This window comes from Phodopus roborovskii, unplaced genomic scaffold (assembly GCF_943737965.1).
Source record: "Phodopus roborovskii unplaced genomic scaffold, PHOROB, whole genome shotgun sequence".
NCBI classification, from domain to species: Eukaryota; Metazoa; Chordata; class Mammalia; order Rodentia; family Cricetidae; genus Phodopus; species Phodopus roborovskii.
The window spans coordinates 8,132,381-8,156,051 of record NW_026126517.1 but is presented as its reverse complement, the minus strand read 5'-3'; the positions used below and the strand labels follow the sequence as shown (position 1 = coordinate 8,156,051).

The 23,671-nt window shown below is 41.0% G+C and overlaps 1 protein-coding gene across 4 annotated transcripts in view; it reads right to left on the bottom strand.

The window, feature by feature from the left end:
• Positions 1 to 23,671, bottom strand: part of Opcml (opioid binding protein/cell adhesion molecule like) — a 507,248-nt gene that overhangs the window by 57,186 nt on the left and 426,391 nt on the right. The gene's annotated exons all lie outside the window — the stretch shown is intronic.

The following is a 23,671-nucleotide window of genomic DNA, read 5'->3' as shown; positions in this document are numbered from 1 at the left end:
TGTGTGTGTGTGTGTGTGTGTGTGTGTGTGTGTTTGTTCATGAGCGCGAGTATGTGTGCATTTTGTTTTTGTGACAGTTTTTTAAACATAATTTCAGATATCCTGGAACTCATTATGAAGACTAGAATTAGCTGGCCTTGAACTCACAGAGATCTGCCTGCCTCTACTGCCCAAGTACTGGGATTAAAGGCATATGCTATTATACTTTACAGCTCTAAATAAGTAATTAGGAGAGCACCCTGGGGTATGTCATGTGGTACATGAACTCTAACAGAAAAGACTCTCTCTTTTCTAGGAACTATCTTAGGGGAATGTATCACATTAGGCTGGGCCATTTATTGTGCATCTTGAAATTGCATACTCCACTAGTCACTGCCAGGCTCCCCACATCCAGCATCCAAGATGTGGACAATTACACTCATGTTCTGAATAAACCTTTCCTAAAATGACCTTGTTACATGTATTTATGAAAAAGAAGTTAGAAAGTTAACATTTTGGAAATATTTGTCAGATATTTGTTTATTCCATTGGCATTCATTCATCAAGCAAACATGCTCTGGCTCAGTTTTTCATAATGTTGTAGTCAGATATAGCAAGGGCTATGGTCATCTGCAGACTTGATGGGGCTGAAGAAATATTTGGATTGGCTCATTCAGAGGGTTGGAGATTAGTTTTACTATAGGTAGACATCTTACTGTGGCTGCTTAATTGTCCTTATAATAAGAGACTGAGTCAGAAACTGCCATGCAATGCATGGCCTCACTTGATTGGGATACATTGCTGTAACCCACAGCTCAGCCTTATTCACTGTGGGGAGGAATTCCATAAGCACATGACTACCAGGAGAGGAGGCTCATCAGAGACTATTTAGGAAGCTGATTACCATGCCTTACTAAACAAATATCAGTTTTATTCAGGATCTCCAGAAGCCCAGATAAAAGCGCTCAGTGACCCAGGCTTGCTTGCAGCTACAGAGAATGTGTCACTCGATAGGTATGTCAGCAAAGAGAGAAGGAAGGTTTAGCTAGCACGTGGCTTCTCACCATTGTCCTTTACCTTCTCCTTTTCCTTGTTTAAAAGACAGAACAGTGGAGGAGCAGCTGAAAGCCCGTCCTTTCTGTGTGAAACAAGAGCTCACAGTAAAGACTCAGAATAGGGATGCTTTTTGTATCATGTTTTCCTGTAAAAAGATAGGTCCCAGCATATTTGCACATGCATACATGTTCCCCAAGTTATACTTACTTTCATACATTTGCTTTTGATGCAGGAGACTACTAAAACATTTTTAAACTTTGCTTATTGGTTTGATGTTCTTGATTTTATACCTAGACTTCATGGTCTGTGTGGGAAAGGACAGTATTTTGTCTGCCTTTGGCTTCCTAGTTCCTAGCATGAAATCAGCATTCCATAGAAATCTGATGGATGTGTAACTGGTCCTCCACTCTATATGTATGATAGGTAACCGAGGGTTAACACAATCCAGTTCCTAGCAGTATTGCCTGCCCCTGTGGAAGCCCACCACAGGCTTGTTGTGGAGGAAAGTGCTCTGTAATGAAGTCTTCTTGCATATCTTTTGTAATAATCATCATAGAGGGGGGAAATGAGCATCTCTCTGTAATATTTATACTTCTTAGCAGCAAAGACATTTTCTTCAGTAATTCTGCCTGTAAAAGCAGCAAGGGAGCCGAGAATGTGCAAGTTCTCCATGGTAACTAGGTCACAGCAGCAGGCTGCTTGGCTGGGGCTTCGGAGCAGTGGAACAAACACAGGGAAACGAGCTGCCTGCAGCCGGAGCCATGTGGGGCAGTGAAGCTTACCCTATCCATCTCTTTCCACTGGAACCCACAGCTGCAACACCTGTGCCCCTTGCATCATCACCACAGGGGCAGCAAGAGCAGGGCTGATGATATTCTATCTATTTCCAGACCTCAGAGTCCTGTGCTGTCGTCTCTGTATCATCAGATCAACAGGCTACCAACTGAACCATCAGCTTCCATGCATGATTTTTAAAAATGCCTCTTACCCCCAGCAACCAGGGAGTTTGCTGTGTTTGTAGGCTGTCAGACCATTTCTTTCAGCAGCAACCTGAAGAGCTTGCTGTCTCCACTCAGTTACTATAAGGCATTACGTTAAGCTTCTGGCAAGAGGGGACAGCTATTTCAGACATGGAAAAACAAGCCTTCTACTCAGAGCACTCACTACCCGTCCAGGACAAAAGGTACCAAACAGCAGCAGCTGAAGTAATGACCTTTGCCCTTGCCATTCCTAGGGCAGGATTCTCAACCTGAACAAAGCCTTGTGAAAATCAATTTGTGGCTTTGAACAATTCATGCAAAGGAGCAGAATTCATTGAAAAGTATGGGGAAAAGCCCTGGACCATCAGAAGACACAGAAGTGACTTTTTTGTGAGGTTTTTCAGGAGAGACCTCATCTCTCAACAGTGTGGGGCTCTGAGGATCTGATGATGCAGTAGCCAAGAGGATTCTTCCTGGGCTGGTGGTCCAAACCCTTCCTAGTGGTGGTGCTCAGGAGGACTCATTGAGTGCTCCTAGATGGGCACAACATTATAGATCTAACAAAGAGATGGCATTCTGAGAATGGGTACTTCTCCAATATATCTGAAGTCAAGATGTAAAATGTAACGAATACGGTTTTTTGCCTGCCGCAGCCCGGTCTTGTCCTGCTGCCATGCCACCAGCCCCAAATAATACACAGAGACTCTGTATTTGATACAATACTGTTGGCGCGGTTACTTGTTTCTTATCGGCTAGCTCTGCCTTAATTATTAACCCATTTCTGCTGATCTATGTATTTCTCTTACCGGGGAGCCAGCGGCATACTGCTTTCTTCAGACTCTCCATCTTGGCTCCTCCTTACTACTTCCTATTTCCTCCTTGTCTCCTAGTCCCTCCTATCTTCCTTTCCTATTGGCCAACAGTGCTTTATTATTAACCAGTATGAGAAACATATTTTTGTTTCCACAGAAAATAAAAAGCTGTGGATTCCTTCCAGACTTGTGTGGTTTGATCAAGCCAGACCCCCTGAAACAGAGGACCAGGTGATCCTACATTCAAAATAGCTGAACAAAGCAGCCTTGCAGACTACAGCCAAGATTTCTGCAACTTCTTAGGATCCCCATGACAGCGCCCCCTGTCAGCAGGAAGTAGTTTGGAAAGAACGACGCCCAAATTCCCAAATATTGTTTATAAATGTTTGTTTTCATTTAAATGGATTTGGTTATAAATGGTTAATGATCACAGCCAATTCTTTTTAAAGGTAAAAAGGGGATTATGGTATAGATATGAATACTTTGTTTTGTAATGGATTTGCATTTATTGATACAATTTAAGGTCAATTTTGTGATGTATATATTTCTCCTTTTGTTTAGGTATTGTGTTTATATAGTTCATTCAGAAACATATTGTATAATGTAGTACAGATTATAGATAATTACCTATGATATTCAAAGCTTAGAGTTAAGTTAGTTAGGTTTTCAAGATACACAGAGATGTATTTGAGATAAATAGGCATTCTTCAAATCTTTCAAAGACCTACAGAATATGGCATTTAAAGTGGTTTAGGGTTTTTGTGACAGTGAGACATAATTGCTCTTGGCAATACCACCTGCACCAGAAAGGAAGATGAACATCGAAGAAATGCATTATGAAGTTTGCTTCCAATATGGCAAGACTAGCCATTTGGACAAGATACTGCTCTTGTCTGGACTGTTTGACTTTATGCTGTATAAATTGGACATGCAGGACCCACAGAAAAGTGACTGCTGATTCAAGATGGACATTGCTACAGAGATCCTGCTTCATGGAAGAGTCTGCAAGACTTTATGCAGGACACAGACAAAAGTGACTGACAAACTGCCAATACAAGAAGACAGTTTAAAGTTTCCTGCGTTGCTGAAGAGTCTGCCAGACACACTATGGTCTATGGGCTGAAGATGGAAGATTACAGAAGAACTTCGGGTGACCAGGCAATGAGTTGTCTCTGTCATTTCTAGAGCTTATATATTATCCTTCTGTGGTCTTTGGAGGAGTTGAAGACAGATAGTTATGGTATAGACTTTAGACACACAAAGATAGAATAGATGATGGAATATTTTTTTCAAATCTTGCTAAATGTTAATGGACTAAATAGTGTTAACTGTGATTCTTATTTGATAACTGTTATGTGATATATTTTGCTATGTTAAGGTTAAAACCCTTTTTATTTAAACAGAAAAGAGGAGATGATGGGAGATGCCATTATGTATATATGTTTCTCATACTGGTTAATAATAAAGCACTGTTGGCCAATAGGAAAGGAAGATAGGAGGGACTAGGAGACAAGGAGGAAATAGGAAGTAGTAAGGAGGAGCCAAGATGGAGAGTCTGAAGAAAGCAGTATGCTGCTGGCTCCCCGGTAAGAGAAATACATAGATCAGCAGAAATGGGTTAATAATTAAGGCAGAGCTAGCCGATAAGAAACAAGTAACCGGGCCAACAGTGCTTTATTATTAACCAGTATGAGAAACATATATACATAATGGCATCTCCCATCAGTAAAATCTACAACTGTATCAAGGAATGCATTTGCAAGAGGATCTCTGATGCAGTCTCCTTCTTGGTGCAATGACTTTTGGTGCCACCAGACTAGAGCTAGTTGAGTCACAGTAACCATGTCATTGGGCTGTGTTGTATCTGGGTCTCAGCTCACATTCATTGCTGCGTCTCTCTGCCACCATATCTGGAAATTCTGCCCTTGGTTTGCTTCATCAGACCTGGGGTCTTTGGGGTCTTTCTTATTCATTAAGTTCCATCTACTCTTGAGGCTCCTGCCTGAGACACTCACAGCAAAGGACAGCTCTGAGAGAGCTGTACACTGAATTTAAGGGCTCAGGAATCCCCAGGGCTATGAGCCAGGTATGCATCTCCTTGTCTCTTACTGTGTTTTACTGATTCAACAGGTTTACAGAGGCAAAGATGCTATAAGGAGGAACTTTGACACTTGCCTTACACGTGAACCACTGAACAGCAAGTGACAAGTTCACTAATTTGTTACAAATGGGACCACTCCACACTTCATGAGTAGAAGCACAAACACTGTGTGTGTCAGAATGTGACTTCCTTGGAGACAGGGCCTTCAGAGAGATGATTCCATTGAAAAGAGGCAATTAGCATGGGTCTCCATCTAATCTGACATCATTCAGGAGCTGGTCCATAGGATGGTGACACAATAGTTCAGAACAGAGAGAGTGTCCCACGTCAACTAATTATAAATGCTTTCACAGAAAGGTCCAACTTGACTGGGACAATTATTTATTGAGGTTATTCTAGGTTGTGTCAAGTTAAAACAAACAAGTTAAAACAAACAAACATGATTGAAAAGTACATTGTAAATAGCTGATTGATATGTAGAACTTCCTGTTCATGATCATTCAAGAGAAATTGACAGACAAGTCAGTCTCTGTCTCTGTGGTCTTGTCTTAGCACTTTAACCTTCCCTGACCTCACCTTTCTCATTTATAACCATAAACAGTCCTGAAGATATACACAATTCTTAAAGTGAAATGGCAACACTTGCAGTCATGTGCCATATAATGTTTTCAGGCAGTGACAGCTTACCCATGTGACAAGGTCTCCTAAGATGATACAGCCTACTGACATTTCAGCCACCTACATTCATGCAAGTACAAAGTGTGTTCAATCACAAAATATCCTAAAGACACAATCTCAGAATGAGTCCTCATTGTGAAAGGCCTTACAACTGTGTGAGACACACACTCATGCTTGTACTTAGGGCACTTACACACTTATAAAACAGTTCAGTTCTCAGAATCATCATAAAACTTGGAAGGACCTTAGAAGTCATTTGGCTTTTCTCAATGTTTTCAATACTAAATACCTCTTTAAAAGTATTATCCCCATAAATCCTGTTTTTTGAAATATTTTTGCCTACCAATTAACTTATATTTACTTTTTCTACATTTTTATTGAACTCTGGCATCTTCTTAATCTCACTGTTCATTATGCTGAAATATAATTTAACTAAAAATATGTAGCCTGACCAATTTTGTATTAAAAAATTTAATTAACTTTATTGTAAAAACTTGGAAGCGAAAACATCCATTATGGACTTTGAGATGCTTTTGAAATTCTGGAAGTAATTCACTTGTTCTATGGCCACAAACTTGTACCCTGTGAAGGGGGTTTTTCAAATAAGGATGCTGAAGGTTGCACTCAGAGACAAATCCCTAGATGCAGGGTGAGAGTCCCTTGACCCCCACCCAGCACTTTTGTCCATGTTCTCTTTGTAGCTAACTATAAGATTTGCTGCAGATGGATTCAAGGTTACAGATGCAAAATGTACTCTTCCAGGACAGAAGCCATAGATGGCCCCCACCCTTCCTGTTCAGATTAAGAGTCTCAGACTCATGGAAACAAGAGGGAGCTGTAGAATGAGTGGCAATTACCACTTCTAACTGTAAACTAGAAAATAATGAAACAAAATAGCATAAATGGAAGTGCAGGATATAGAATGCTCAGGAAGCAGTAACCACTTAAGTAGTAGGATACAGAACGATGTGGCAAGAAGGAATATGAGAAGAGTGACAGGCAAGAAGAGAAAGGCAGAGATGCAGAGGAGATTCACCCTAGCACTTGATTAACTTATGTGGCCCATGAAGTCATTGGCATAGCAATTCCCACCAGTTCTAGTAGAGGATCTAAGAGCCACACTAGATGAAGGGGTTCTTAAAGATGAAAATCAGTAGTATATAATTGTTCATCGATCCACAACCTATTTATGACCCACACTTATGCTGATCCTTACATTTTTCCATTGAATGACTTAGTAGAAAATTGTTGGTATTCGTGATGATGTACATTCTTCCTTATCTTCAGTCACTGGTCTCCAAGTTTGCTGTTATACTTAAGCATCTGGGTGGGGCCGGGGAGACAGCTCAGTGAGTATGGACTCTTGTCACTAACGCTGATGACCTGAGTTTGATTCCAGGGACTTGCCTGGTAGAAGAACAGAACCAACTCCCACAACTGACTTCAGATTTTCATGTCTGCCAAGACACACGCAGGTGCACACACACACACACACACACACACATACACACACACACACACAAATGCACACATGCACACATCTCATTAAAAACTTAAATTTCAGCACTCCATCACCCAGCAGTGAATATATACAAAGCTAGGCTGGGATGAGACTATAAGCTGGAAGAAATATGAGCCAGTAATTACCTTAATGAAAATAAAGGCCCACTAATCAGCTGACCATATTATAAAAAACGTTTGTTTTTCACAAAGAGCTCTCAGGAGTACATTGAAACAACATATGTGAAATTGGCTCTTAGTGCCATGCTTCAGGAAGGTTGTCCAGGTTGATTTGAGAAGTGGCATCTCTGAGGAATAGCCATTTTCATTCCAAGGAATTAAAATGAATAATGTCCTCTGGTACATGACAAGTGATTTCCTGTAATTACTTCATTAACAAGCATTCATAACAACTCATGACTGAGGTGCAAGCTAACACATCTCGCCACGTTGCTGTGTGCGGTAAAGGGTTCAGTTATTTCTGCTTCTTTGTTTTCATTGTCATTAAATCATATATAATAAAATGCATGGACCCTAAGCATTTGCTGTGAAGAGTTTTGACAAGTGTAAACATTCATGTAACTACCGCTTCAGTCACTAAATGACACATTTGCTTCCTGCCATCCCCATTATAGGATTCCACCCACCAGACTGCTTCTGTCTTTATCTCAAGGCAAATGCCAAGTGAATTTCTATTGTCTGAGTGAGTTTTGATATCTCACAACATTATACTAATGAAATCATATAATATGTAATCTCATTTTCCTTAACTTGTAGTACTTCTTTGAACACTTTTTCTATATTGTGTACAAATGTAGGTATTTACCTTCTACTGCATGGTACTTTTCCACTGGGTGAATTTAGCATATTTTGTCTATCCAACCTGGAATGAAGATTATTTTCACAATTTTTATTCATGATTATTATAAATAAGAGAAATTCATACAATTTTTTTCTGTGGATAGATTCACTCATTTCTCCCAAATTTAAAAAAAAAAAGTGTCAAATGATGTGCAGTTAGCCTCTTAGGAACCTGCTAAATCACTCTCCAAAGAATGTGCCCCTCTTTTGCATCATAGCTAAATCATCAGACAATGTCAACATTTCATCATTTCATTTGCCCTAGACCCTTGCCAACAATTAGTCGTATGTTCTGAGCAGTTATATATGTAAGGATTCTATTTGGATTAGTACAGCCAAGTAACCCTGACCCCCAAATGTTTGGAACTAGAAGCACAGATTTGGGAATAATTATTATAGTCATTTATTCATTTCAACCCCTTAATAATCCTTAATCTGAACAACAAAGCCCAGAATAGTTGCAAAATCCAAAGCAAAGTTTTTGAGCACTTTCAGATTTCATAGCAGTTTGGATTTTACATTTTTGGGTTCAGATGTTCAATCTATATTCACCAATGACTGGTACTTAGGTCTTCCTACTGCAGCAGAAATGACTATCCTCATGTGTCCTACAATGCTGAGGTGGCTTTAATGCAGTGGGACCTGTGGAGGGATAAAATGCTGGTAGTGTGTTCATCACTCTGCACACAGGAGTGATGCACCTGTAGCTTGAAAAATGATAAAATTGTGACACTACAATTCTGGTGAGCCAAGGGCTAGGGAAAACGTCAAAGCAATAAAATTCCTTCATTGTGGAAAAAAACTGCATTTTAAACATAAGAGCAGATTTTTAAATCCACTTTTTTTTATGGCCCTTCATAAAATGATTCCATACTCAAATAAGTTTAGGATGTGCTTAGATGTCTCCCTCTCTTGGTGCTTACAAGGCACATTATCCCACACAAACTGCAGCAAAATCCTGCGGCAGCAACCACATTTGTGTTTATTTAAGACGTTGCTTTCCAAATTTATTTATTTATTTCCTGAGCATCCTTTTCTGCCATGTATCACCTAACAGTGTCCTTTTCACATAACACATTTCGGGAAATGTTGGTGTAAACATTGCCAATGGGCTGAATGTCAGCTTTATTAGTTTCAGTCATTTTAGTAAAATGTAACCAAGAGGAGCCTATGAAATAAACATATTTTTTAGAGATTAAAATTTGGGTAATAACTTGTTTTTCTCTTCTTTACAACAAGCACACTGGACAGAGGCCAAATCTGATTCAATGCTTATTGAATTCCATTGCATATTAATGGCCCTCAGTAAACATTAATTATTAGTGGTGGTTGAATAAACGATCATGGTAATAATGATCACAATAATACTGTTTTTCTAACTTTGCCATAAACCAAAACATGAGAGAGAAATCTTGAGATGGCTGTAAAACCCAAACACAGCTGGGCTCTCGTATCTTCAATGGGTATCTTTTTACCCTGAAACAAATAGCAAGTTACTACTTAGACAAAAGCAGACTGCATTGAGTCACTGAAGAGACCATTGCTCAACCCATCATAGGGAATGACAATTACAACTTTCAGAATTTTTTAAGTGTGATTATGAAAGTCTTTAGGGGTCCCCAGTGTGTGGCTTCCTTAAAATCTTCTAGTCCCCCCCAGGTCAGTCCATGACCTGGCATATCACCTACAGTAATTGCTAATACACCCATGGGGCCAGGTCTCTTTAGTCAACCATCTGTTCCTATAGCCATTCAATATGTGTTATGAGAACAGATTTTTTTTTTTAATTGGGCCCTGAACAGTAAGGTCTGAGCAGCTGGAAACCAAAAATGCAAGTCCTGTCTTTCTAGAGCTGACTTTTGCTGACTTTTCTTCGGTGGTCTCTTGGCTCCCTTCTCCCTTCAGGTAGGTGTGTGTAAATCCTATAACCTCTTTCAGACCCAGTTTTGAGTTCTTCCAAGAAGTGCTCCCTAATCATTCTTACTAGCCAGATAGTCAGCAAAGGCTAGGAATGGAAATAAGACTTCCAGTCCTTCCAGTTTAGTCATGTCCCATTGTAGCCAAGGACACTGAAGATCAGCACCAGTAGGCGGTAGGCTGAGGCGCATGTTCAGTAGTGGTTCTTAGTATAGTAGGTGTGACTATTCCATAACTATATAACAACATGCATTTTAGACAAGACCCTTCTCAACTGGGCTGCTTCTATGCTGTGAACAGTTGGATCTGGGTAGCTATGCTTGTTTTATTCTTTGCCTCATGAGGAGTGGGGGTTCTATTAACTGGCTCACACATGCCCTTTAAGTATGAGCCCCTACTGTTTCCATCTTTGCATTCAAAGCCTCAGGCTCCCTGGATCTGCCCTATCATAAGCCTTTGCAAATGCTTAAGCTGCTTTTTTTTTTTTTTTTTTTTTTTTTTTTTCTGGCAAAGGAGCCAGGGCCTCTTGACCTGGAAAATGTGTGCTCTTTCTAAGAGCCCTTGTGAAAATATTATGACTTGTGTGGAACACTGTTTGACCACCTCTTAGCATATAGGCAAAGTGAATCAAGGAAAAGAATCCACAGTGACTTTTTCTCATCCTCTTTTTCTACTTTCTTCTGCTATAGTGTGAAAATATTTTGCCAAGTTCAAGGGTGATTTAAAGCTAGGACTCCATCCCACCCATTGCTCCCTCTGCACTCTAAAGGAAACAACCTCTTGGTTTTCCTCTTCCCTCCCTGGAACTGATGTAGGATGTTTTCAGGGGATGGGCATGTTTTAGCCATGATGCTGCAGAGGGCAGTAATATTTCTGGGTGGTATGGCTGCAGACACACCAGTGACTTCCATTCTTATGTCTTCAGCTCTGGCCTTTTCTCTGAAAAGTACACAGTCTCTCATGTCTAAAGATTTGTTTCATGCTTTCCCTGTATGGTGCATTTCTTGTCAATGTGACTAAGGAGCTAAGAGAAACAACTCAAGGGAGGTTGGCTTTATTCTGCCTCTTGGGTGAGGAATGCAGTTTATTATGGCAGGCAAGAGATGGAAAAGGGTGTGGCTCATGTAGGAACAGGATGTAGTTGGTGACATTGACAATCAGCAAACAGAGGACTGAGGCTGTAACAGAGGCTTGAATATAACTAGGAACTCTCTCCCTGGCCACACTTCCAGAAGCTGTGCCTCTTGTTGCCTCTACCTCAGTAGGAGTCACCAACAAGCAACTAGAAAGTGAAGCCTGGAGCCTCAGACTAATCCTGACTCCTCACTATCTCTCAAAACCCACAACCAATGTATTGGCAAATCCTAGTTTTGTCCTTCAATTACCTGTCAGACTCAACTATCTATCAGCCTGCCCTTGCATCACACTGTGCCTCAGTCCATCCCATCTCTCACTTTCACCAACAGAGCACTACTATACTGATTTCCTATCATCCAGCTCACTCCCTGCTGTTTAATAAGGCTCTAGGAACTCATGATTTCAGTGCAAACATTCTTTCAAGACCTTTTGTTGTTCTCAACCCACTACTAGAAGCACTTCACACTTCTTTAGGAGCTCCTCCCTTGAGCTCTTCCCCTGACTGTGGTTTCATTTGCTGTCTTCTACTCATCATGGCCTCCTAACTTTCTGCTCAGATTCCATAGGGTTTTTTTCTCCTGGATGTCTCTGACTTCAGACATCTACTTGGTGTCCTGTCTCATGTCATTTAGAACTCTGCTCAAATATTATTTCTTCAGAGGGCATCTCCAACAACGGCGTATAGACTTTAAATACACCTACTCCCAATCACTTGTGATTTTTTTTTTATATATACAACATTACTCACTCCATGAAATGATATTATATATACAATTTATTCTGTGACTCAGTCATTTATTTATTCAGTGGGTATGTGTTGAGCCCCTTGGAGTAAAGCACTTGAGTCCATACCAACAGTCACAACACATACTGGTCCTGCCAACAAAGAACGCACATTCTAATAGAGAAGGCAGCCAGAATTGACCTAGAGAATTAATAAATCATGTGCTAGGTGTGGTAGGTACTTTAAATTAAACACTGTACTTGAAGGAAATAGAGAATGCAGTGTAGACGATGAATGCTTTAGAGATAAAGTAGCATATTAATAAAGATACTGAAGAATATGAGAGTACGATCCAATCACACAGTCAGGAAGAGAAAGAGAAAGGCAGCAACTGACTGATAGGGCCATGATCTTAATGATAAATCATAAACAAGGACAAGGGAGGGTATTGGGGGGTACAGTCTGAACACATCAGCAGCCAGGCCATGTGAGTCTTAAGGATAATCATACAGACTCAGAACTTGACTCTGAGAAAAGGGGTCACTTTAAAGCAAGGTATGACCCTACTTCCATGTCTAAGGTTTGATTTTGGTATTGACAAGCCTAAAAGCAGAAAGCCATGACAACTGAAAGGCCCCAGCAAAGCGCCAAGAGACTTCCAGAACTTGTACTGAAGAGGTGATGGAGATTTTAAAATTCCAAGTATACTCCAAATGCAGAATCAGCACGATTCCCTGACAGGAGGAGCTTAGGGAAAGACAAATGGAGGGTGGTTCTATTATGTTTTGTTCTGAACAATGGAAAGAATAGACTGTTTTCTTCTGAGATGGAATACAGTGACAGAGGAACTTGCTGAGGAGGGCCAGGGCAGTCAACAGCTGTATGTGTGGCATACCTAGTGTGAGATGGATGATTTGTCTGTTTAGTAGAAATGTTAGACTTTTGTACATCAGACCGGTGTCCAGCACAAAGATTTGAGCTTTGTCAGCATGTAAGTGGTATTTAGAACTATATTATGGGATTTACTCATTGTCTTTTGTGTTGTAGGGAAGGTCAATAACTCCATATGAATTAGTCTACCTCTAATTTCCATACTCAGAACATTTGCATTGATAGATATTTACAGTGCACAGTAGTGAACAGTGTACCATAGGTATACCTATTGTTGATGCTTCTAAGTAGAGTTCAACACCATCTAACATATAGCAGCTTCTCATTAAATACTAAAGAGCTGATTGACAGATTTAAACATGGTCCAGCAAAGAACTATTTCCCATGCATTGGATCAAAATTGAGAACAAAATGTCACAAAACAAAAGGTTTCCATTTCTTTCTCTTACAGGCTAGAATAAGTGTCCTGTTGGAGTCTCTCTCTGTATGAAGCTGGGTAGAAAAGAAGTTGGACTTGCTGGTGATTTTGGCTTTCATGCAGAACCACAGTTAGCGAAAAAAGCCATACCCTTGTATATGACAGGCACAGAGAATAGAATAAAGGATGATGAAAAGATGCAAATCTCTTGCTCCCACCTTCTCCCTATCCAGATACCTTCTGGCATGTTCTTCCCTCCTTCCAGCCAAGGAAGAATAGATATGTTTTCCCTTAGGAATCCCAATTTCAAGGCTGGTGCTATGGGATGCAACATCAGTATTCTAGAAGCATTCCAATATCTTGTCCTCTGACTATTCCTTGCTCTAGCTTTCAATTCAAACTGCTTTCACCCTCTGTCTCCTTGCCTACATCCCTTCCTAGCTTCCTGGTTACCCTTCTAGTATTGTGGCTGCTTGCACTCCTTGCTTTTTTGAATTCTCAACTCTTTGTTCAAAAAGGCCCCTAAAAAGGAGACAGGAGAAAACACGTATATAGTATCCCACTGGGAGAGAACAGAAGAAAAAGAATTGCCAATTTTGAAGAGCCTTTCCCTTTTTTATTGCTATGTTTTGTGCCTGTCCATATCAAATCTTTAAAAGATATACCACCATTAATAATACATAGTTTGCTTTGTTCAATTCAATTTTACCCTGATCCAAGGGCTTGGGATGCAAGGCCTTGGGGCTTGTTTATCCCATGCTGCAGAAATAGCAGGGTGTTTGCTCCTACCCTCTTTTACTACTCTCCTGCTTTTGCTCCTCTGTTTTGTTTTCCCAGTGCAAAACAATTTCCATTGGTTGTGGGAGCACTGGCAGAGGGCTCTCTGAGAGCCATTTCCCAGCTGTTGGCAGCTGTGCTCCCTATAGGGGGCCTTCTCCATGTGGTAAGGCCTTTGGCAGGCGGTCAGGCCTCCTGTCTTGTCAGGCTTCTTTATGATGCTTTCTGTGGTCACCTCCCAACCCAGGAAACATGGGATCTGGTGCCAGCTTCCTTCCCAGTCCAAGAATCTGTACTCAATGATATGTCTGTGGGTTTAAGAAGGGCAAGAGCCACTGAGGGGTACTGGGTAGTCCTCCCATATAGGCTTATGAATCATGCCCACTCATCCTTCAGGCTGCTGCTTACAAGAAAACTGCATTTAAAAAAAAAAAACTGTTTAAAAATACTCTTCCCTGTCCTCAGCAGTGATCATGGTGCTGTTCGTTTTACAAAAGTAAGAAATAAAGTTTGTTTTTGTGCACAGAGTGAGTTCAAGTAAAAACTGATCTTAGTGTATTTCATTTTCTTCTCTCTTTGACAGCAGAAGAAAAACAGGGGATTCTTCCCTCCCTTACCCATGTTCTTTCCCTTCCTGTCTCTTTCCAGATTGATGTTGGTGAAACCCTAATAATTTTCTAAGAAAATGGTTCCGCATGAGGGACAGAGACAAAAACCTCAATGACTGGAATAGACAGCAGAAGGGAAGGGAGGGGACAAGCTGGTGCTTTGTCTTGGAAGATTTCCATGCTTTTTTCTGACAAGTAATTTAAAGCCACGAAGGAAGAGAAGGCTACTCTGTAGGAGGATTCTAGCCAAATAGCAAATAATTGGTTTTTTTTTGTTTTTTTGTTTTTTTCCTATAGACCCTTCCCTTCATCTTCCTCTGGATATACATCTGACCAGGAGCAGTCCTGGGGGAATGGGCCCTGGTACCCTGTAACTTTTCAAGATCCTCAGTGTTTTTCTTTAGAAGGACTAACAACAATGACAAAAATCTCTGATAAAAGAAATAAAAGACAGCTCTTAACTGGCTTGCCTCAATTTCAAGCAGTCTGTGCTTTTGAAATTGAAGCTCCCTAGCCAAAGGATCTGGTTTCTACTGCAAGAGATTTTTTTTTCTTTTGACCACTGTGAGTGATTGTTCCTCAAGGGTGTTGACTCAAAGTCCTACATCCTTCTCACCTCATTTGTAGCTTATCTGGCACTCAGTTTGCATCTGCATCACTCCAGTCCACTTTGTTTCCCCTGGCCTGCCTCATTGTGTTCCTTCCTCTCAACACTCCCTCAATGGCCATCAAGCCAATAAATCTCTGGCCCTGACCTTCAGAAGTGCCCACTGAAGTTGGTGAGACAAGGGCAACTGCACTGACACTGATGGCTAGAATAAGACAAATGTAATAGAACATTGCTATTTTAAATGAGGTGAGCAAAACACCTGGGATTAAGAGAAAGAAATCAAAACAACTACAGAAGTGTTGAAAGACACAATGAACTAATAAGCCAGAAACATGGGGTTACAGTGTGCCCTTTAGCTCCTTCAGGATGCCACTATGTTCATAATTGTCCTCGAACACTCATATTTGCAAGGATACATTCAAGCAATTATGAAATTAGAGTTTATATGAGGTGACCATTGTAAGTGGTTTAAAATATGCATTCTTCAGGATCAGTTGAGCCAACTAGCACAGATCAGGTATTTAATCATTAGTTAATTTGTTGGAAATTAACTGATGACATATTTTTTTTTATTGTGGGAGATGCTGGAGGTAGGTAGAGCTAAGGTCTATGGGGCATGAAGAGTCTCAGGCACTTCTTAGTCATCAGCATGACTAACAGCTTTCCTCTAGGATTGACAATCTACATGCTCCTCCATCTAGCCTGTGAGAATGCCATGCATGGAGAGATGCAAACATGCTACCAACGGGAAAGCGCAGCACATCTGAAGGTGGACAGGTTACCATGAGCCAACCCTGGAAGCTGCTGTGTCTGCCATCCGTAAAATGTATTTTATTTACAGGCATATTTCTGACAAGTGTCAGACTTTTAAGGAAACTCATCTGACACTTCTGTAAATATTCATTCCAATATTTCCTGCCTCTTATTCTCCAGAAAGTAATTTGACTCCTGAGAAATCTGTTCCTTCTTTCTCAAGCTATGAAGAAAGTTGAGATACAATAAAACTGAGAAAACTCAGGGTTTGACCAGTTAAAGACATCCTCTTACCAACTTGGACTAAGGAAGTGTGAAATCTGCTTCAGGCAGAGCTTCAATCATTTTGTTGGGTTCAGGGTCAAGTGCAAACACCAGGAAAAGCTGAGTGTCCTACTGCACTAAAGATTCATTGATGCATAGAAACAAGTCTGCAGAAGACTACAGCTTAGGACTCTGCAACTGCAAAGGATGATGTTACACATACACCCATGAAGCAGAGACCTAGGGAGATTTTTCTAGATCTCACAGAGATATTTAGAATGGAGACAAGTCAAGTAATCCTTTATGATTGTTTTGAGAAGGCATTTTACATGTATTGGTTTGTTTATGCTGATGAAACTGGAGATGGATTAATTTTGAACCATCCTAAATCTCTTCCCACTAATTCTTCTCCTCACAAGACAAACACTTAATTTCCCAGATTCTCTTGCTAGGGAACATGACCAAAGTGATTTGGAGACAATAATGTGCAGGGAAGAGAGTAGGGAACACAGGGAAGAGGTAGGGATGCTGCCGTTTTATGAAGACTGATCCAAACCTGAACCAAACTTTCAGTGATCCCAATAGTGGTGTCAGGTGAGCCTTGTGTATTTTTAGAGAGCATATTTATTTAATTGTTTTTAAGTTTTTAATTACAAAGAATTTTTTTAGACAATATATTTTGGTACTGGTTCCCCCTCCTTCAACTCCTTCTAGATCCTCCTCACCCATCTAACTCCATGTTTTCTTTCTCTCTGGAGAGCACATTTCACACAGAGGTAAGAACCAATTGCTATACCCTGAAATTCAAGGAACATCCTTGTTCCACTTAGTACATGATCAGAGAGGAGACACTTCTGTCTCCAGGGGCCTGAGCAGAATATTGACAGAAGAGGTCATGGTAGTGAGAAGGCCAGGTGGCACATGATGTTTCAGGTCACAAAAGGGCCTTTAGCTTTTCCCCTGCCACTCACTGTAATAACTATTAAGGTTCCAGTCAGAAAACATGCTGCTACACCCAGGAGGAGGCAACACAGTCTGCTAATTTTCTTCAAAGGCTGCATTGCCTTTGTTCAATATACATTTGTATCCAGTTGTCATGAACAGATTTCTTCACCAACTTTCCTATATTATGAGTAGGATTCTACCCAGTAATGAAGATATGTCTGAGAGCAGGAGGAGACCCCCATGACTTTTGAAAACAGGTGGCACTTGTCTAAACATCATACCTCCTTCTATATATTCTTAGCTCTTTGCTCTAAATACAGTGGTAAAAGAAAAACCATTTTATTTCAATAATTCCAGTTTAAGTCAAAAGAATACTGTTGCCTATAATGATTCTGCAATACCTTAAAGTGAGTTTATACTGATTATTGGTTCAAAGAGAAATAAAGCTGGGAGATTTTGCACACAAGGTTGATGGCATAACTGGAATCCCAGAACTCGGGAACAATGCCCACCAATCAGCTTATATTCTTTCCTGTGAGTCTTACAGCCCTGGTGTAGGTCCACAGGAGCCCACATTTCCCATTTCGCTTCAAATGGACTCTTACAGTGTCTTCATTACCTTGAAAAAACCACCCATTGCAGCTCAAACATTGCCATGCAGCTTCAAGCTCACTGTTTGTCTATTCAATTTGTGACAGAAGATTATATAACTTTTACTCAAGAAATATGTAATAAGAATGTGCATGCATGCCAGTGCCTGTCCAGCTTGCTTGCCTGTGGGCACACTGCACATACTCTCTGTCCCCAGGAAGTTTCATTTATTGTCTTCGAGAGGGAAGGTGAAGAGGATCCTGATGTTTTATAATGATAAGTAGCAAGACACAGTGAACTGTTTCACTGATAATGGGACACCCTGTAGATCTGCACAGGAATAAAAATTCAACTTCAGGAAATGTAGTTGTTCCAAACCTTAGAAAACAAGGAGATTCAGCAGAGGTGGGTATATGCTCCACAGATGTATTTGCACCTAAAAATATGGGTAACCTTCCCACAGAAGTGTGATTTTAATCCTTCTGGCTAAAGTCGTGGCTTCTGAATTCTGTGCGCATGCTACTGTGAGGATGGCTACACCATAACATGCAGCCAAAGTCAGATCCACAGTGATCATGAAAGAAAGGGCAAGAACCAAAAGTCAGAAAAACCAGTTGGGCCTTTAGGTGGAGATGGGATGGGAGGGATAGGTGGAGGGGTAGAGGATGAGTGAAGAGCCCTTCTTCCAGGTGAAAATGTTGCAGGATCAGGAGCATCACTGTGTCAAAAAGCAACTAAATATCACTTGAGTTGAGTTGACACAGTGCTCCAACAGTCATCAGAGACAGGCACCCCCATTTATGCCTGTCACCCTGACTTCCTCAGAGAAGCTGAGTTTGAATACTTGGCAAGGGACAGAAAGGTATCTCATGCAACCTTGTCAGACCTGAGATGATCCCCCAAAACAAATCCCATCAGGTGCATATGTAGGGGTAAATCACCTCAAATCAGAAGCCATTTGTCTCCCACATGAGACCTCACAGGGAAAAAAAGAGTCAAACTGTGGATTGAAAGCTGTTGTCACACTCACAGTCTGCACTCTTTAGTGCCTTAGTAGCCATAAGGTAGAGGCAAGTATCCTATAGCAACTTGCTGTGAGGTTGTTCTAAGCGTAAAGTGTGTATTAATTACAAACATGTGGTGCCAACTTGATGTGGACAATGTGGCAACCATTGCTGTCTGACAAAGTTCTAGCCTTTTGACATAGCAGATCATACTTCCCCAGTACCCTTTTACTTCCATTTTTAATGATTCTCACTTAATACGTTTCCCTTTGGGAAATTTTGGGCAGGCTTTGGTAAAGGATAAAAATGTGTACAATGGTAGCCTCTGTAATCAAAATAATTCTTTGGAAAAAAAAGATCACTGCCACCATGGAACCAGGAATCCTATTGTGTCCTCCTAATTACACTAAGTCAGGAAAGTTAGAGATTTACTAGACACACCTGATTCCAAGGATGAAATGCCTACAATCCAGATTCAGAGCCTGAGGCCATTAAGGGCCAGACTTCAGTTAATAAAAACAGAGAAATCAGAATGGTACCAGAATGGTACAGTATAATGGAAAAAGAGTAAGACATCAGGACCTTCCCTTTTGGGAGCATTATGAGGGGAAAAGACTCACATAGTAGGACTAAGAAACTGCAGTAAAGTGTCTGGTCCCCAGAAGTCCTTTTACCAAGGTCAAACATTTGAATAAGGTTCTCTGTTCCCTTGGGGGATTGAGGAAAGTTCCTGCTTGTTAAAGCAGACATTCTCTCCTCATCTCTGGCAACAAGAGGAACTTCCATTAACATATGACTGGTGCCTATTGTCAAGGTCACTGTAATCCCAGCTCACAGGTCCCTTTTCTTCCATTTAATCCAATGTGCAATTATAGTATAAAAAGTGTATTTTGTTTTTCAATTAAATGCTGCTGGTAGCCATTCTGATTTGCCCTAAGATCATGTCAGTTTCTTCCTTCTCCCTGTCATCACTCCCACACCACTCATCCTCTTAACCCTCACCAAAGCAGGCCTTGGGCAGCAAGTGAAGAAGAATGAGGTGCTTAAGCATTACTTATAATTGCAGGTGGAGAGCATCAAAGAGTGTTCCATCAACAGGGATGAGAATCCAAACACTAAGCCAACCTTTGCAGATGGATTGCTAGTTCCTGGAAAAGCAGAAAGGAAAGTAAGGCAGGGCCTTCATCATGAAGACCCAAGGAACCAAGAAAACAGGCCTATTTATCTTGTTTGGAGCTTAGAGTCAGGTATGAAGAAGCAATGAAGATGGAGGTAATAAGTTGTGAAATGCAGATCTAGACTTGCTTAATTACCTCATACATCAAGTCAGGATTGAATCTGGACACTAACGTTAAAGTGAGCCTAAAAGGGGGAAAACCAATTGGTTTTTCAGAATGGTTAGGGAAATTAAATTTCATCATTAAACAGTGCCATAACTGTCACACCAGGTCTTCATCTTGCCATGCCTCCCCTTCAACTGAAATTATTCAATTTTGTCAGTCCTTCCTGCTTGCTGGTTAAGTAAATAACATCCTCATCTGGTTTGGTAGGTCTGCCTGGGTTTGAGGCAGAAACATACAGTCTTAAGAGTAACCTGAAACTCTTCTATGGTTAGGTAAATTCAGAATATTTAAGAAATCTAACTCCCTAAGGAAATGTAAGCCCTAACTTAACCAGAATTGCAAGCACTAACAGGAAACAGAGTCGTGAGGATGCAGCATTGTAGTCCTCAGTGTTTAGTTAGAAGCACTCCCTCAGCTCCTACTCTCCCCATTCTAGACCCTGACCCCAGAAACCCCGCCAAGGATCAGCTCCTCCCTTGGAGCCCCTCAAGACCACACATACAGGGCATTAAAGACCTGGTCACCAGACCTGCCACATGATCATTTTCCTGCCTTCCCAAGTGTCACCTGGGAGTTGTTTCACTCTGTTTATTAATCCTGGTATTATTAATTCAGTTTAATTTGGCTTATTGCATTGATGGAGGATACCCAATAACTGAGAATCCAATATATATCACTCAAGACAAGTGTTATGTCTCCACAGACTGTGGATTCACAGGTGTTATTTTGTTTTTCCACTTAACTGAGTTATTCTTTGTGCCATTATATTGAGACTTCTACATCAATGGCATAGTATCTTTCTTACCTCTTCCCTTGGGAAGTATCCCTGACACTTTGCTACTGATTCATTCAAATGTCTTGACCCTCCACATCTTCTCCCAAACTGGACACAAACACACAGAAACTCTTATTGAAATCAGCATATAGGTATATAAGTGTGTCATTAGGAGTCATTTCATTGCTATAACAAAATAATAGTAAGTGTTCCCTGGAACCCAAGTCCTATCTAACCTCAGTTTCAGAATCTCATTAAAAATATATCAGGTATGGGTTCCATCTCCTGAAGTATGGTGCCTTTAGGAAAAAAAAAATAGTGGTTGTTTACTTCTGTGTTGTACCAGTGGGCATATCGTGCAGGCAAGTTATTATTATAACTCCCTGGGTTCTTAGCTGCTCTGCTAGTATGTATGTACAGCACCTGCTAGCAATATGAATGTCATCCACTAGGGATGAAGCTTCCAGCTGATTACCAGCTAGATTTCTTCTCAAGGTTCTGTACCATAAGCATATGGTACCTTTAGCAATAGGGTCTTACTGTCAAGTTGCAGGAGGTAATCTAAAAAAATGGCAGTCCTTTGTAGAATTTGGAGGATCTATGTACCTCTTTTCCCAGTGACTTAAAAAGATGTAACCCATTCTCATTACTGGAAGTTGTACTTGGTAGCATATAGTGTTTAGTTTGGGTATTGTCTCACTTTTATACTTGTCTATATTTCAGGAAGCTTCCTAGTAGGTTTTTATTTGGTTTTTCAAAAGGCCTTTAGTGTGGGTTATTTCATTCTCTTCCTTCTCTCCCCTCCCCACCTTCATGAATCCTCCTGCTGTAATTTTTTATTTATCCCTTTATAACACCCCCTAATCCCTTACTAGTACCCAGCCTCCACAGGTAATCTGAATGAAACACACATCTCTAAAGCATCCACATATAATAGAAAACATACAATGTTTGTCTTTCTGGGTCTGGGTTACATCACCTAGGATTGTTTCTAGCACCATCCACTTACCAGAAGTTTTCATAAATTCATTTTTCTTCATAACTAAGTAATATTCCACTGTGTAAGTATGCTATACATAGATCAGTGCATTGCTTTACTTTCAGCAGGGAAGTTTCCCCTTGAAGAAGACAGTAACTAGCACAGAGACCCACAACTGACAATGTGCAGAGAGTATTCGGAGTGTTCAGCCCTGAGTGTAATTTCTGAACCATATATATACCTCCCCCCTCAGGGCTCAGTGATCTGTGCAGGAGAGAGGGTTAGAAGACACTAAGAGCCATGGATAGTGGACATTGTTAAGGAAACAGCACGTTCTAGACACAGTAGGGCTAATGCACATATGAACTCACAGGGCCTGTGACAGCACACATTACACTGCACATGTTGGCCAGACAAAACCTCAGCATAAAGCGTGGGAAATGGACACCAAGTCCCACCCTAGCCAAGAAGATATTTGCAAATAATAAGTTCAGGGAAAGGGAAAAATCAATTTTCTTCAATGGATTGATACTGGATATATCAACCACATTTCATGGCAAGCCCCATGCTCAGCAGCAGTCAGTCAATACAAATTGGACTTCATGAAAGTGGCTTTTGTTTTAAAGAGAAATAGAGCACAAAACTGGCTAGTTAGGGAGGGGAAAGGACTGGGAAGGAGTTTGAGGAAGGAAAAGAAAATGATAAGAAATGGAGTATTAAATTATCAATGGATTAAAAAAATCATGAGCATTGATGCAACAAAGACATCTGTTCAACTATGTTCATAGCAGCACTATTTGTAATAGCAAGAACCTGGAAGCAACCTAGATGCCCTTCAATTGAAGAATGGTTAATGAAGATGTGGCACATCTACACAATGGAATACTACTCTGCAGAAAAAAATAATGGTATCTTGAAATTCGCAGGCAAGTGGATGGCACTTGAAGAAACCATCCTGAATGAGGTAACCCAGTCACAAAAAGAGGAACACAGTATGTACTCACTCATATATGGATTTTAGAACTAGATCAAATGATCACCAGCCTATAATTCACATCACCAGAGGAACTAGGATACAAGTTGTATTCTAAGAGATTCATATAAAGTCCCTCACAGAACTGGGAAGGGACAAGTCCCCCAGACCTCAGGTATAGTGGGGGAGGACAGCTAATGGAGAGAGAAGTAGGAGAAAATGAGAGGGAGGAGAGGAAGGCATGTGCGACCAGGAGGATTGAGCCTGGTTAGGAATGGAAAATAGGAAAGAGAGAGAGAGACAGAGACAGAGAGAGAGAACATAAAAGAGGGAGCCAATATTGGTTTGAAGATAAAGTTGAACACAAAGAAAGGTCGAGGGAACTACAAGACTGCTCCCAACTAACAATCTCAGCTTCCGTGGAAAGGCTATCATAAATGCCCTTCCCGGAGAGTGAGATCAACAATTAACTTCTCCATGGAGTCCTCAACTAATGCCTGTTGAAAACAGGAGCAAACACCCATACATAAACACTGAGTCAAACTAGAACCCAGAAGCAGATGGAGAGGACAAGACCATGCGGTAGAAGTACATAGAGACAGCTTACCTGAACAAGGAGGAGCTAAGGGCCACTAGACTGATAGCTGGGAAGCCAACAGGGGTCTGACTCGGACCCCCCTGAATATGGGTCTCAGCCAGAAGGTCTGAGCAGTCTAAGAGACCTCAGACAGTGGAGCCAGGATGTATCCCTGGTGCACAAAAGGACTTTGCAAACATATCCCCCATGGAGGGATAACTGCCTTATTCTAGAGATAGGAGAGAAGCCCTAGTCCCTACTTCACAGGACCTGTCAGATCTACATGACCCCAACTGGATGGCATTCCCCTACATATTGTATTGTGGTGGGGGGTTGGGAGGGGGAGGGTGTTTAGAGTGCATGGGAGAGGGTAGAGAGGGCAAAAGGGAGGGAAGGAGGGAGGGAGGGCTTGGGGGGA